General features: G+C 35.1%; 1 pseudogene; it reads right to left on the reverse strand.

The window, feature by feature from the left end:
• The window catches only part of LOC113183367 (succinate--CoA ligase [ADP/GDP-forming] subunit alpha, mitochondrial pseudogene), an 81493-nt pseudogene extending 74008 nt beyond the window's left edge, over nt 1–7485 (reverse strand).
• Nucleotides 7486–17327: the final 9842 nt, after the last annotated feature.

A 17327-nucleotide genomic window follows, 5' to 3' on the forward strand; every position in this document is an offset into this window, starting at 1 on the left:
GGAAGCAACCTAGCTGTCCTTTAATAGATGATCGAATAAAGAAACTGTGGTACCTATACACAATGAAATATTACTCAGCCTTAAAGAAGAATTGAAATTCTGTCATTTGCTGGTAAATGGATGGAACTGGAGAATATGCTAAAAGAAATGAGCCAAGCCCCAAAAACCAAAGGCTGAAAGTTCTTTCTGATATGTGGATGCTAACTCAAAATTAGCAGGGTGGAGGCGGGTGGTGAAGAAGAGAAGTTCATTGTATTAGACAAAGGGGAATGAAGGGAATGGGGTGATGGGAATGGGAAAGGCAGTAGAATGAATTGGATATAACTTTCCTATGTTCATTAATGAGTACATGAGCAGTATACAACCACAAAAATGGGAAGTTATACTCCAGGTATATATAATGTGTTAAAATACACTCTACTGTTATGTATAACTAAAAAGAACAAACAAAAAGTGTAAAAAAAATAGATAAGAAAGATCATTATACATTGATGAAGGAATCAAACCAGCAAGAGGAAATAACAATTCTAAATAAATATATAAGCACCCACTATGGAGCATCAAGGTACATAAAGTAAATAATAATAGACCTAAAGGGAGAGATAGATACCAATACGATAATTATAGAGGCCTTAATGGCCTACTTTCAGCAATGGACAAATCACCCATCTAGAAACTCAACAAATAATCAGAAGAATTAAATAGTACCACAGACCAAATGGACCTGATAGGCATCTACAAAACATTTCAACCAACAGTTGCAGAATACATATTGTTCTTGTCAGCACATGAATCATTATTCAGAAAGATCATATGCAACACTATGAAATGGACATCAACCAAACCAATTTTTAAAAATTGAAATACCAGCTAGTATCTTTTTCAAATCCAATGAAAGAAACCTGACACCAGTAAGAAGAAAAACATCGGAAATTATACAAATACATGGAAATTAAACAACTTAACTGTTTTTACAGCTAAAGTTTTTTATTGATGCATTATAATTATACATAATAGTGTGTTTATTATGCCATATTTGTACATACACATAACATAATTTGATAACCCTAATTTTCCAGTACTTTCCCTTTCCCTTCTTTCTTGCCTCCCACTATCCACTTGCTCTACTCTACTTATCGCCCCTGTATTAATTATATACATGCACAATCATATACACACACATATGATTCATTTTGGTATATTTGTTCATGAGATGGGAATAGCATAATTTGTTAGATTTAATTCTCAGGTACTTCCCCATTTCCTTCTCTCTTTCCTCTCTCTTTTTTTCTTAAATTAAAAAAAATATTATTGGTTCTTTTTAGTTACACATGACAGTAGAATCCATTTTGATATATTGATAGAAGCATGGAATAGACCTTCTTCTAATTCCCCATTATTGCAGATGTACATGATAGTGAGATTCACTGGGGTGGATTCATATAGGTACATAGGAAAAATTATGTCAGATTCATTCCACTGCCTTTCCTTTTCCTATTTTCCCTCCCTTCCCTTCATTCCCCTTTGTCTAATCTACAGAATTTCTGTTCTTGTCCTCCCCCCTCTTTCTCCCTCCCTCTTGATTCCCTTTCTCTATTCTATTTGTCTTTCTTCTGTTTTTGAAAACAACTTACTCTTGAGTATTAAATAAATCAAGAAGGAAATCAAAACATTTCTTGGAACAAATGAAAATGGTGTCACACCATCCCCAAACATGAGATACGGCAAAAGCAGTAATAAGAGAGAAGTTAATAGTAATCAAGATCTATATCAGAAAAACAGAAAGACTTCAAATAAACCACCTATCACAGAAGCTCAAGGAACTAAAAACAAACAAACAAACAAACCCAAAATTAGTAAAAGGGAGGAAATAATAATGGTGAGACTAGAAATTAACCAGAGACTAAAAAATACAAAAGATCAACAAAATGAAGAGCCAGTTCTTTGAAAAGATAAAGAAAATTCATAAGCCCTTAGCTAGTCTAACTAAGAAAAAGAGAGAAAATACTCAAATAAAATCAGAAATGAAAAGAAAGACAACTAATATCAAGGAAATAAAAAGAACCATTAGTGATTTTTATGAACAACTACACATCAACAAATTTGATAACTTAGAGAAATAAAAATTCCTGGACTCACACACCAAACCCAGAATGAATGATGAAGAAATAAAAAACCTGAAATGGCTAATCCCAAGCAACAAGATTAAATCAGTAATAAAATACTGTCTGTTAAAGAAAAGCCCAGGACCAGATGGCTTCACTATTCAAAGAATATAAATTCTTCGTAAAGTATTCCAAGAATTGAAGAAGAGGGAATCCTTCCAAATACACAAGGCCAGCATTATACTGATACCAACACCAGACAAGGACCAAACAGAAATAAAGCGATATGTAAACCAATATCCTTGATGATCATAGATGCAAAATCCTCAAAACAAAAACAAAAGACCCTGAAAAACTATCAACTGATTCAATAGCACACTAAAAACATGATCAAGTGGGATTCATCTCAGGGGTGCAAGGATGGTTAAACATGTGCAAATCAATAAATGACACACCATATCCCAGAATGAGGAACAAAAGTCATGATCATCTCAACTGGTGTGGAAAAGGCATTTGGTGAAACTGACAGGCCCAAATTAAGAACACAAGAAGTATGATAACGAAAATATATATTAAATATGTAACATTATATTGAATGGGAAAGGTTGAAAATTTCTAACATCTAGAACAAGACAAAGGTATCTCTTTTCACTGCTCTTATTCGCCAGTAATGGAAATCCTAGACAGAGCACTCAGGAAAGTGAAAGAAATAAAGGGCATCCAAATTGAACATAACCTTATATAAAGAAAACCTCAAAGATAGCACCAAAAAAACTATTAGAACTAATGAAAAACATCAGTAGAGTTGTACGATACAAAATCAATATGCAAAATCAGTGCCATTACTGTACAACATTGGTGAATTGTCTGAACTAGAAATCAAGAAAGCAATCCCATTTACAACAGCAACAGAAACCAAATGTCTAGGAATAAAATTTAATCAAAGAGGTGAAAGATTTCTACAATGAAAATTATCAAACTACAATGATAAGGGCTGGGGTTGGAGCTCAGTGGTTGAGCACTCACCTAGCATGTGTGAGATGCTGGGTTTGATCCTCAGCACCACATAAAAAAATGAATAAAAAATAAAGGTATTGTGTCCATCTACAACTGAAAATATTTAAATAATTGATGAAAGAAATTAAAGAAGACACATACACACACACATACACACCCACCACACACACAAATGGGAATACACCACATGTTCATGAACTGGAAGACTCAAATTTGTTAAAATGTGCATACTACCCAAAGTGATCTACAGATGCAATACAATCCCTACCAATATACCAATGACATTCTTCACAGAATTAGAAAAAAAAATGTTAAAATTTATATGAGACCATAAAACCCCCCGAATAATAAAAGCCATCTTGAACAAAAAGAGCAAAGCAGGAGTCATTATACTACTTGACTTAAAAATACGCTACAAAGCTATAGCATTCAAAACAACTTGGTAGCCTGGTGTTGTGGCACACATCTGTAATCTCAGAGGCTCAGGAGGCTGAGGCAGGAAGATTGAGAGTTCAAAGCCAGCCTCAGCAAAAGCGAGGTGCTAAGCAGCTCAGTGAGATCCTGTCTCTAAATAAAATGCAAAATAGGGCTGTGGATGTGGCTCAGTGGTCGAGTGCCCCTGATTTTAATTCCTGGTACCAATCCAAACCAAACAAAAATCAGAAAACCAAAACTAAACCAAACCAAAACAAAACCAAAAACAAAATAAACAACAACAACAAACCAAAACCAAAACCAAAAAACCCAACAACTTGGAATTAATGTGAAAACAGACATAGAGCAACGGTAACAGAATAGAGAGGCTAAAAGTAAACTCACACATCTATAGCTAACTGATTTTTAAGAAAGGTGCTAAGAATATGCACTGGAGAAAGGACAGACTTTTCAATAAATAGTTCCAGGTCAATTGGGTATCCACATACAGAAAATCAAACTAGATCCTTACCTCACTCCAGTTATAAAAATCAACTCAAATGGAATAAAGATTTAAAGGTGGAACATGAAGCTATGAAACTACTTGAAGAACACATGGGAGAAATGCTTCAGGATTTGGGGCAAGGATTTTTTTTTTTTTTTTTTTTTTTTAGATGAGACTCTGAACCACAGAAAACAAAAGCAAATGTCAACAAATGGGATTGCATCAAACTAAGAAGCTTCTACACAGCAAAGGAAACAATCAACAGAATGCAGAGAAAACCTAAAAAATAGGAAATTTTTTTTTTGTAAATTATACATCTGACAGGAAGGAGGTTGATATCTAGAATATGTAAGATACTCCCCAAACTCAATAGTAAAAAACCAAATCACTCTATTAACAATGGACAATATATCTAAATTGATATTTTTCAAAAGAAGATATATGTGACCAACATATATATATAAAATTGCTCAACATCATTCATGAAAGAAATGCAAATCAAAACCACAATGAGATATCCTATCAACTTACCATAGTAAGAATTGTTATTATAAAAAAGACAAAAGATAATAAGAGCTTGTGAGGATGCAGAGAAAGGGAATAGTGGCACAGTGGTGGGAGTGTAAATAGTACAGTCATTATGCAAAACAGTATGGAGGGTAACATATTAAAAATAGAACTACCACATGATCCAGAAATTTCACTTTTGGATATATAGTCAAAAGACATGAAATCAATGTGTCAGAGACACCTGTATCCTCATGTTTATTGTATACCTAAAAATGGAGAGAACTTAAGTGTACATCAACTGATGAATGGATGAAGACAATGTGGTACATAATGGGACATTGTAAGAGTGAAATTCTGCCATTTGCAACAATGTGGAGAGAAGTGTCTCCTTATATTAAGTGTAATAAGCTAGAAACAGAAAGATAAATACCACATGGTCTCACTCATAGAAGTTGAGAGTAGAATGGTGGTTACCAGAGGCTGGGGAGAATAGGTTAGAGAGTAGTAAGTAGTTCTGGTGTGCTATTGCACGGCAGGGTGACAATAGATAACAATTAACTTCTGTGTATTTCAAAAAGTTAGAAGAAAGCAGTTTGAAAGTTTTCTATAAAGAAATGATAACAGTTTAACCAATTTTAAATATTATACAATGTATACATTTATTCAAATATATAGTATCCCATTAATACATATAATTTTTAAAATATTTTATGTATCAATTAAAAATAAAAAATATCAAAATTTATGGGAGGATCTAATGAAGTATTTGAGGAAAATTTACTAAAAAGGAGAAATTTAGAAAAAAAATGATTCATGTTCTATCCTGGAAACTAGAAGAATGTAAATAAAATAAATGAACACAAAAACTACAACATGAAACGATAAAGATGAGAGCAAAAATTAAAGAAATTATAACCCCCCCAAAGCACAAATCAACATAATCTAAAACTTATAATTTGAAAGAGCTAATTCAATAGACAAATTTTTAGCAACACTGATTGAGAAAGTACAAAAAAGTTCTAAATAAACATTTGAAATTTTTCTGAGAATATAAAAGAAAATATAGATCATACATGGTTATATAAAAGAGAGGTTAAAGGGCTGGGGCTGTGGCTAAACTGTCGAGTGCTCGCTTCGCATGTGTGAGGCCCTGGGTTTGATCCTCACCACATAAATAAAAAATAAAGGTATTATGTTCACCTACAACTAAAGAAAATATATTAAAAAAGAGAGGTCAAATATAAATAAAATTAAAAAATCACTAAATTGTTTAAAAACCATGAATGAATACTATGAACAACTTATAAAAATGAAAATTTAAAAAATGATTTTCGTGAGAAAAAATATTACCAAAATTGACCCCAAAATAAAATGAATAACTACTAAAAAATGTAGTTAATAATTCAGTTTTCTTTCTCTCAAAGATACAAAGTTTAGATGGTCTTCCAGATTAATTTGATTCTGATATTTAAAGAACAGAAATTCTTATTTTACATATATTCATCAGGAACAAAAGAATAAATTTACTAATTCATTTTTTTTAAAAAAATTCAAGTAGTAGATTTATTGGCTGTTTCTATTATATAATAGGTAAAATATGTCAATTTAGGACATTCCAAACCTTGTTTTGGCTTCCTGTTATAATGAAAGATCAGTGTTAGGCACATAGGCAGAGAATCAGGGATAAGAGAAGTAAATTGATGCTGGTTCACTTGTCTATCATGAGTCATTCTGCAGTTACTGGGACCGTTTCATTTGTTTTTTCTTCATAGGATAGCGTCTTTCTCTTTCCAAATTCCTTGTAGATGTTGGTTCCTCGGTGTGCAGGAGATACACTGTGTACAACTTTGGCACTCTGAAGGGCAAGAGGTCTTCCCTTTAGCTATGTTTTTTCCTCCAGCAATGATTATCCCTGGGTAATCCTTTCTCCTGTCTGTAGGAACAGTTAAACTAGCAATGAGGGACACTACAGGCTTGGCATTTGGACCTGAATTGTGTGGCTTCAAAATTCTACAGCATTTTTTTTTCCCAGCATAACAACCAATTTTATCAATCAATAGGATCTCTTCTGTTGGTTGAATCATTCAGAAAGATTTCAAGGCAGTCAATAAAATTTGTTCCATTAAAATGAATCCCAGTGGCTTGTGAGGCTGAGGCAGGAGGCTCACAGTTCAAAGGTAGCTTCAACAATTCAGCAAGGCTCTAAGCAACTTAGATAGATCTTGTGTCAAAATTAAAAGTAAAAAGGGCTGGGGATGTGGCTCAGTGGTTAAGTGCCCCTGAGTTCAATATCTGGTACAAAAAAAAAAAAAAATCCCCCAACGCCATGTACAAAGTCTGACCCTTCCCAATTGTGGTATCTCATGAACTGCTTCACAAGTCAGGGCACCAGATCTGGATACAATACCAATTCTTTTTTCTTGTAAATATGTCCAGGCATGAGGCCAGTTTTGCATTCTCCAGGAACAATGGCCTGATTAGCCTTGTCCTTTCCCGGGACAGCAGCTTGTGATTGACTGGTACCCTGTCCGGTTGTGGGAAAACTTCATAATTCACACAACCAAGGGCATTTCTGCCTTAACAGCTTCATCAATGGCAGTAGCAGCAAGAGGAGGAGGGATATAAGTGACAGAAGCTGTCCCTTCTGTCTGTTCTGTCCTTCATAGGATTAATGTCAGATAAGCCCAGATGTGTCTTGCTCTCTTTCCCGTAGTGATTCCGCCAACAAGTTTAGTGTCATATTCCAATGCCTGCTGGGTATAAAAGATGTCCTGTTTACCAGTGAAACCCTGGCAAATAACCTTTTATATTTTTACCAACACAGAGATGTTTCTGGGAAGCTGCCTAGGAACAATGTGGAAATCCATTCTGTTGGAGGAGGAAGGTACATGACAGGAGGTGAGCCATGGCAAGGCAGCTGCTGCCGGGGACCATGGTAGTGGTGGCAGCTGCCCAACTGATTTTCATAAGCTGAATCTATGATGTGCAAACTGAACAAGGACAATAAAAGAAATACTGATTGTATATGCAGTTCTCTTTTAATCATGGATGCAAAGGACAAAAATGAAAATTAGGAACCTCAGAGGAGACTATGTCCCCTGACCTACACTTCTATACAAGAGCATTCAAACCTTTTAGCCACTCTAACTTCCCTTTTAAAAAAATTCCAATTTAGCAGGGAAAATGAAGCTCTTAGCAAAAAAAAAAAAAAAAAAAAATGTCATAGAAGGGCATTATACTTATGCAGTTTGTGTGATATTTTAGAAGTTTATCCCAAGAGAAAAATGATGCTGTGAAACCATTGTTCCAAAGCATCAAGGGTCCTCCTAGATCAGTTAGGATGTCTGGGAAGATGAGAAAGTAGTGGCCAAGTTTTTCTCAACTACTTTCCAAAAAGAGTGTGTCTGACTAAACAAGATTTAGATTCCAATCTGTAGACACTAATGGAACACTTACTGTGACTTTTATCTACCAATATAAGCAGTTTTTCTTGAAAAATCAAAAATTTGAACAGCCCTTATTATTATGATCACTTACGGTAATATTTAGCCTCTCTTAAGAAATATGAGATATCAGTGGAATTGTGGTTTTGTGTGACTATCTGTCTTCATCCATTCTCTTAGGTGCAAAACTCATTTAGAGAACAAATTCAGTGAGAAAGACTTTCCTCTTGAAATATTGACTGTAATATGTAGATTGATATCTTAAAAAACCTTTACTATCATGGGCTGCCCTAGTTCAGGGCAGTTGCCTCATTCATCTTAAGGATTGCTAATTCTTCTGGCTGAGGGTCCTTTCAACCTTTAAGATAATTAACTAATAAGTCCAAGTCCTGGATGGAGGCCAAGTGAAAGACTTGGATTTTTATTTTCCTTTTTTATTATTAGTCCTTCGGTGGAGGTAGAGAGGGCAGGGAAAGAGATTCTGAGTAATGAGTGGTTACTCTATGCTTATTATTAATTTTTCTTTCCACTCTCTTCTCTCTCTTTCCATTTAATTTGAATTTTTATTTCAACTTTGGATGTAGTATTGGATGGTACCTTCTGTTCTAGTAGATGTTTGTTTATTCATATGAGATGAAAAAACATTTCCATTATTTTTGTTTCCTCTATAAAATTCCAGATGCTTCATGATCAATTGAAAGTTTAAAATTCAGAACATTTTATGCGAAGTAGAAAGATAACTTTCTTTTAAAAATGTTCAATTCCTTTTAAATCATGACTTAAAATAGATGACCATAGCCTTTTAAATTATGTCTTTTCTCCTCACAGTGAGCTGGTCTGTTTTGTCATTGATTCTCTTGAAGCTTCACTCTCTTGGAGAGTTTTGTGTCTGCACCTTTTCCTAGGCTTCCTTTAGTTTTCACTCTCTGGTTCTTCTAATCTCCTGATTTAAAAATTCTTAAAATGTACTCCCTGATCCATTTTCCATGTGAATTCTTATGTTACATAGGTACCTTGATAAATATGTGATTCTAATCAGTTTTGCGTGATTGAAATGCTAAACATAATCATTGAGATCCTGATCTGTGCCCAACCCTAGGGTAGGTGTGGAGGACACAAAGATGAAGTAAGCCAAGGATCAGTCCCAGGAATTTACTAGTATAATAGAGAAAACACAGAGCTGGGGAGCAGAAAATGGCGCCAGACTCAGGTAGGAGGAAGTTTTGGAGAAAGTTAGAACCAACTTGTTTCTTAAAGAATGAGGAATGCTTAATTTAAGTAGGAGAGAGGAGTTAGGTAGAAAGTATTGCAGGCAGAGGAGACAGCCTGAGCAAAATGGTGAGAGACACTTGAGATTGGAGAGATTTGAGGAATGGCACCAGACTTGGTCTTTCTAGATTCTAAAGGGTGTGAGGCAAAGCTGCAGAACCAGAAGAGGGCCAGTGACCTCAATTCTCTATGCATGTAGTGATTCTCAAACTTTGAGGCTTGTTTATCCTTCTACTGCTCACATAATATTCACAAGCATTCAGCCAGGAATATCATATTGCATTAAAAGGAGAGGGTGTCCTTGATGGAGACATCATTGTGAGAACTATTCTTCCTATATGATTTTATTTTGGGACCTGTCCTTTCTTAAGAATTTATTTATGATTCTTGGAGGGAAAAAAAAGAATTCTCAAGTAACAACAATATATATAGATGAGAAAGAGTTCCTGTGTTTAATTCAGGTAGATTACCAGATATCTTTCGTAGTTAAAACCAAATTTAATTCTTGTTTTAAGAAGCTTTATCCAAGGTAATCGATGCAGAAAATTACCACAAAGGAATACTCCCAACATAATTCTAATAAAAAGTTTTGACTTACATACTTAAAATGAGGTTCAAGTATATTTTTGTGAATTGTATTCCTTATTTTTAGGTCTAATTACAATACTTAGGACCTGAAATCAGTTTCTGGGAATTAGGGACACACTAAAATTTGGCACAATTTGTAGCATTTGGTCAAATGGGCTATTTCACTTATACTTTGACATCAGCTTTTAATGCCTATTTCAATATAATTTCTGGTATCTTTGGTGAGTATGTAACTGCATTGTATAACATATTTCAATATGCAAAAATGCCAATAATATTGTTTAATAGCTTAATATTCACTTTCATGAATAACCAAACAAACTAGATGTGGCCTGGTCAAAGTATCTTTATGCAATTTGTCACTTGAAATATGAAGTAAAACACAGATCATAAATTGAGAACTATTACAGTTAACTTTACATGAAACCATCAATTAATTTCTTATAGCCAAATAAATAGAAAATACATAGATAAATAATCTGAATTTTATAGTGTATGAGAACTAGATTACTTTAGGAAGATAATATCCTTTTTGACCCAAAAGGCATTTAAAAAATTACATAGTAGCATAAGACAAAATTAGGAATTATATCATAATTCTAATAATTGAAGATTCTTTTTTTTCCTATATAGATTGAACCCAGGAACTTGTGCATGCTAGGCAAACATTCTACCACTAAGCCATATACCAGTTCTATAATTGAGGATTCTTATTTTAAAATATATCTTTAATATTTAATATGTAGTCACTTAAATCCATTAAGGCCCTGAGACTTTCAAGAAAAGTCCTTATTAGCAATTTTTCATATCTGATAAGGATAAATTAAAGTCAGAATTTGTCACTTTAAATTTCTTAAATTGGAGTAATTCCAGAATATGAACAAAAATAGGTATAATAAGTTACTTTATTCAGATTTAATAAAGAATATAGAGTAGACAAAAAAGAAGAAAGGGTAATAGGACAATGAGGTATTTCAAAAATATCAGCCAACCTTGTTGAAAGTGAGCATTTTGTTTTTTCACAAGTTTGCTATAGTAAATGACCTCAGGGCAAAATCATGCAATTGACAGAGCTGAAAAATTATCACTTTTATATTACTTTACACATTGTCATACTTTGAAAGTTGGCTTTTTAAAAATAAAATTATAATAATACAAGTTTTAAAATATAAATTAAATTTGTTTTATATTCTAGGAGTTTACTTTTTGGTGGTGATACATTCAGTTTTGACCAAATATTGATTTTAATACTGAGTCACTTGATTTTTGGCCAAAATATGTATTCGGTGTTCTTTATTAGGATTATAATTATTTCTATTTAATAATGTTATACCTATTTGATGTAGGAATGAAGTTTATGGAAGCTCAACTTTCAAATGTTACCTGTCAACAAAACTAGGTCATAAGTGTGGATTTGCCTATATCTTCACAGAAACCTTTCAAAGGGATTTCACGGACCATGGCACCAGGTCTCAGAGAGATCAGGTGCTTTACTCGAGGACATACTGAAGTAAATAACATGAATGAGATTCACACCCAGATCTATTAGCTTTCAAAGCTTGTGTTCTTCCCTCTACTGCATCCATCCTCTATCTCTATTGATGTTGATCTCACTGTATTTTAAGTATTGCTAGTATATCTGCATCCTGATACACACAGAGCAATGACCCTATCTTGTTCGCCTGGTTGTACCCAGTATCAAGCACAGTGTTTGGCACATAATTGAATCCTATTAAATTTTGAATAAAGTAATGCATTAGATACATGATGTATGTGGGGGAATATCTATTTCTGTATTTTCAATTTATAGATGAGGCTACTGAGACTCAGAAAGACTGCTATCTTCAACTTTACATGGACTATTATTAGTAGAGAAGGATCAGGTATTTTGAATCCAAGTCCATCATTTACATATACCTTTGATGTTAAAGCCCATTGTAAATTATAAAGCTCATTGTAAATTAGAGAGGCTAATGCATATTTCATATGATCATAGCACTGATTTGATGTAATAAAACAAAATAATAACTTCACTTAGGAAACAATCTTTTAGGACCTTTCTTCTTTCTTTCGTGTCTCTTTTTAACTAATATACCTTAATAAGCTGAGTATTCTTCTTTAATGTCAAAGAGTGTCATTAACTAGGCACAGTGCCTGACCCATCCTGGAGGATACTTAGTATAGTGAATGAATTATGGTGCCAGCTTATTCTTGCTCAGATCATCCCAAGTAATTAGTTTCATGGAATGATCCTAGTCAGCACATTCACACCCCTGTCTGCTCATTGCTAGCACTTCAAGGAATGCTTGTCATATAGGATAAGTACAATTTGGATAAAATAAAATTAGTTCCATACATCATGTATTCAGTTAAACCTCTCTACAGCCATGCCTCTGAATTTATGATCTTGGGAATACCTGACAGTTGACACGGTGGTGGCTAATGATAGCAAATAATTGCATTCAGACTTCCTCGTCTGTCTGGACTGGGCCATGGGGTTCTTTTGCCTCTAACTTGGTTAGGGTTGGCCACTGACCCTTCTCGCCGCCTCATCACAACAGAGGATCCAGACAGTCTGTGCTCAATATGTGTGCTGTTCAGAACAGTGGCCACAAACTGGCTCTTGAGCGCTTGAAATGTGACAACTCCAAATTGAGATGTGCTGTAAGTGTAAAGTCTACACCGGATTTTGAAGACTTGATTAAAAAAATAAAGTAAAATACTACATTCATATTTTTTCTATTGGTTAAATGTTGAAATGATGATTGGATTAAATAGAATACATTGTTCAAATTAATTACACTTGAATGTGCCTACTAAAAATTTTGCTTGGCATTTGTGGGTCTCATTGATTTATCCAGTTCCTCCCTCTCCCTTCAGCCCAAGGTGAGCTACTGCTGGCTTCTTGTATTTTTCTTTGCAGTTTTCCTATACCCTACCTACTCCTTAATTTCGTAATTAATCTTTTTGTAGATAATCCTTCCTGGAGTTATACCTAATGATTCTGTTTCCTATTGGGACTCTGATGGATACAACAACTCCGTGACACAGGCAGGTAGATGATCAAATTAACGATGGCCTCTACATTTGACTTAGAAATCTCCGAGAAATAAACATTATTGATCTTCTCTTCTCTTGTCTAAAATTTGTATAGAAACTCTTAATGTGAAAGAATTTTTATTATTGTTCTTAACATTATTAATATATTTCCCACCTTCCTCAACCTTTACTTTGATTAAACCTGTACCTTCAGCTGGAATAGAAAAATCTGAAACTGACTTTTCCTTGTACAGAAAGTCCATGACTCAAAAGTATTTTACTCAAAAAGTAACTTCTTTTGTATTTTTCTGGCCATTAATATCCAAAACACAGATACATAGATAAGGAAAAAAAAAGGTTCTGGAGGATGGTATAACAATACTCATAATAGTACTACTAACAATGATAATGAAAATATTTTTGCATATGTGACTTATTTCCGCTTATTCTAAATCAGATCAAATTAAGTGTGAGTTGCAATAAACTGAGGTAGAAGAGGATACAAAGGATAGAGGTTGGGATAAAATTAAGTTATTTCTCAATTCTTCCCTTTAGCAGCAATAATAACACATATTCTATAGTATCTTTTTTTTTTTGGTACCATATATTGAACTCAGCAGCACTTGACCACTGAGCCGCATCCCTGACCCTATTTTTGTATTGTATTTAGAGACAGGGTCTCATTGAGTTGCTTAGAGCCTCACTGTTGCTGAGACTGGCTTTGAACTTGCAATCCTCCTGTCTCAGCTTCCTCAGCCACTGGGATTATAGGCATGTGCTACCACGTCCAGCTCTATAGTATCTTTTGCGGAAGTAAGTAAGGACCATTCATGATTTAGTTCTCAGTTGGAGAATACAAATCATGATTCCAGTAACACCAACACTTTTGAAAATACTTTTTAGTTTATTTTTATCATAATAAATTTTTTACAGAGGTACATTTTTTTTTGTTTCTAGACTTTCCAAATATTTTTTTGAATATTTTGTTTTTTAGTTAGAGGTGGACACATGTCTCTATTTTATTTTTGTGTGGTGCTGAGAATCAAATCCAGTGCCTCACGCATGCTAGGTATGCGGTCTACTTCTGAGCCACAACCCCAACCCCTCCAAATGTTTTTGTAAGGAAATAGTCCTTTGTTGTTGTTTCAAGTTGACATAGTAGGGAAACTTCTAGGTGTGAAGATATCTTCCCTTTTCAGGGTCCAGTCATTTCTTGTCTGTGTTCTGAGATACTCAAAGTTTCCACAGCATACGTGAGAGCAGAGCATGCAGGAAGGAGGCCATGGGGGTCCCCCTCACCCCTTCATGTTGCTTCTGTCTCTTTAAACCCAAGAAGCTTCCATTTTACACACTTAAGAAAAACCCAAATGAAAACAAGTTTAGCTTTGCTTAAAAACTAAAAACAAAACAAAATAAACAAACAAACAAATAGAAAAACAAACTAAAAAAAATCTCTACCATGGGGAGAGCTCTTCTCTTCTTCCTTTTCCACCTTATTCACTAAAACATCCCCTGGAATTGAGGGAATAACGAACTCAATCAGATTCCTTAGAGAGTTTAAACAATGAAACTTAAGATCAGTGGTAGCAAGACTCACAGAAATGAAGTAGTAAGAAGGAACTATGAAGCCGAGAGGAGAACAATGTGAAGCCATTGAGCAGGAGAAGCTGATTCAGAGTTTTGGACTCATCAGTTGTGGCACCCAGTACCCATGATGCCCATCTCTCCCATCTCTGTCACTCAGTGATGGCGTCTTGATAACTCTCCATGGTGGAGATTTTTGCACAACAGAAATTGGGTAGCTTCACATTAGCCATGGTGGGAAATTTTAAGCTATGGGAACTGGAAAGACCTTCAAATCAGGGCTCCCTGCTCCCAGAATCCATTGTTCATGATTTATTAGTACACCACTCTGTAGAGCACTTGAGCAGCCAGTGATGGATGCCCATTATGGGGTGGCTACTGGAGTTTTCGTTGGGTTTCCAGAGCCATTTTGGCATATGCAGAAGTATTCTCATCTCTGTGAACTGGATGGAAAGTGCTCTGGCTGTGTGTGGACATTATCTTCCTGCCTTCCAACATCTAACACTCCACTTTAAGCAGTCCAAATAGCTGTTTTTGTAGCCTAAGAGATTTCATGGTCTTCATGATGCCAAGCAACTGATTTAACTGATATTCACACCTCTATTGGTTGCCTTGGCATCATTTCTCCTTTTTTACCCTGGGTGGTCCAACCTTTTGTAAATTCAGTATGGATGTATTTGTATCCGGATCCAGTTATGAAACTCGCAGGATTTCCTTCATCAAGTATAAAAGCCAGCAGAGCTCTCTTTTTGAACAAGCAGTGTTAGTGAGTTTCTCGCTGTGTTCATTTGCAACCTGTGAAATAGTCTTCAGCATGCCAATGTGTTCTCTGGGTTTGTCGCTGACAATTGTTGCAATGAAAAAAAAAATTGCCAAAGTTGTGTTGGTGGTGTTGGGGATACTGTTTTCCATTAAGAAAGCCAGGCCCAGCGTTCTGAATTCATTTTCAGGTCTTCCCCTCTATGAGGGCTCCTGCCTTCTGTCTACTGTTCTCGTTCCTCATTTTGTTGAGTCATGTCTGACTCCAAAGCTTTCCAGTTCTCAGAAGTCTTCCCCAATATTGCACTAGGTGCAGCTATCCCTACACATGGCTCTTCTCTGTCTCCTTAATGCCATTCCATTCGCCTTTTTCAATGTGTTCATTTTCCCTGTATCTGTAAGTTGTTATTGTGCCAGTTAAATGACAGATTCCTTGCTGATGGAGAAAGTGCTTTTCCTTTTTTTAAAAAAACTTTTTCTGCTTTCTATGTTTAATGCTCAGTGTATAGTCTCTTTTAATAAGACAATTGGAAGAAAATATTTGTAATACCTCTTAGCACTTATTTTGTACCTCATATAAGCAAGACATACATTGTTTATTAGCTTATTAAGTTGTTACAGCAATTCTTGGGGTGGATATAACCACCCCTATTTTACAGATGAGGACATTGAAATTCAGAGTAGTTGAGTAACTGCTTAAGTGACATCATATAGCTAAAGCAATTGGGAATGTATCACCACCATTCCACCTTTAGAAGATTGGTTTTCTTTAGTTCTCTTTAGGTACAGATGATTTGCCCTGCAGACAACTACTATCCTATGTAAAAAATAATAAAGGGTAATTAGGATAGGTGTCTGCCCAGTGTTGGGTGTCAAATGACTTTTTTCCATGATCAAGCCTCCTTTGTCTCTTCCCTTTTTTCACAATGAATGACATGTTCCCAGGACTGCCCTTAGATTGGTACAACTCTACAAACTCAGTTAACTTCCACTAACATATCCAAGGCTACTTCTGGACCCAGAGTTAGTCATACTGTCTCAGCAGGGTACCCTAGGGATAGACTGGAACCCAAGTAGATCTGATTCTGTATCCCTCTTGAGACATTCTTTTGCCTTCTCTGGTGCATATGGGTTCAATTAAGCTGTAGAACTCTTGCCTAAAAGTGCCCCAGGGCTCCTGGCTGGGCCCAGATCCAGGAAGATATATATCCTCATAGGCAGATGACTCTTGCAGACCAGCACAAGTGTGTATGTGTGTGTGTGAGTGTGTGTGTGTTTGTGTGTGTGTGTAGCCCCCCTCCCACCCCATAAAGTTTCCAGGATAGTGAGGATAGGCTGCTTTGGGGTGACTTTCATGTCAAAAACAAGATGAAGAACCTGTGTACATGCTTTGATTATATAATAAACAAACATAAAATTTCCTCTTCTCTCCCCATCGTTGTAAATCTTCATTGATAAATCACTTTATGTTATGTGAGTCCATGAATTTTGTAATATCTTTTTGAATCAGATTTTTATATAGGCAGAGTAAAAAGTATTGGCCTGGGGCCTGCACAATCTAGGTAGAGCCTTGCTCTTTAGGGAAGAAGAACTGGCTCTCTCCTTATTCCTCAATAGAAAACAGATTTCTATGTATTTATTGTGATTTCCTTTTGACATTATATTTTGAATTAAAAAATGTTTGGCTTTTGAAAATAAGACACTCTGGCTTTCAGGAAAATTGTTTCTAAAGTGGAAAAAAAGAGTTAAGAATAAGAATATTGAAAATAAAAAGAGAGAAATGTATCTTATTACAGTGTATCATATCACGTTATAGTATTACAGTGGAATGTAACGTCGCACATACAGTGAATTGTGTCCTTTTATTGAATTACAAGATTCAAACCAAGCTAGTGTGATTACACAGCTTGTGTGGCTTCAGCCTCTTGACGTGGATGTAGAGTTTATTCTAAGTCTGTGAATAAACACATTGTTAGTCACCACTCAAAACAGATAAATTCTTTGAAATGATTTAATGAGTAGAAAGAGCTCATTAGAAGGTTCACGCTAGTTAGCCAAGAGTTGCTCAGTGCTTCTGCCATTGACAGTCTGGGG

Source organism: Urocitellus parryii, chromosome 8 (assembly GCF_045843805.1).
Source record: "Urocitellus parryii isolate mUroPar1 chromosome 8, mUroPar1.hap1, whole genome shotgun sequence".
Classification (NCBI taxonomy): Eukaryota; Metazoa; Chordata; class Mammalia; order Rodentia; family Sciuridae; genus Urocitellus; species Urocitellus parryii.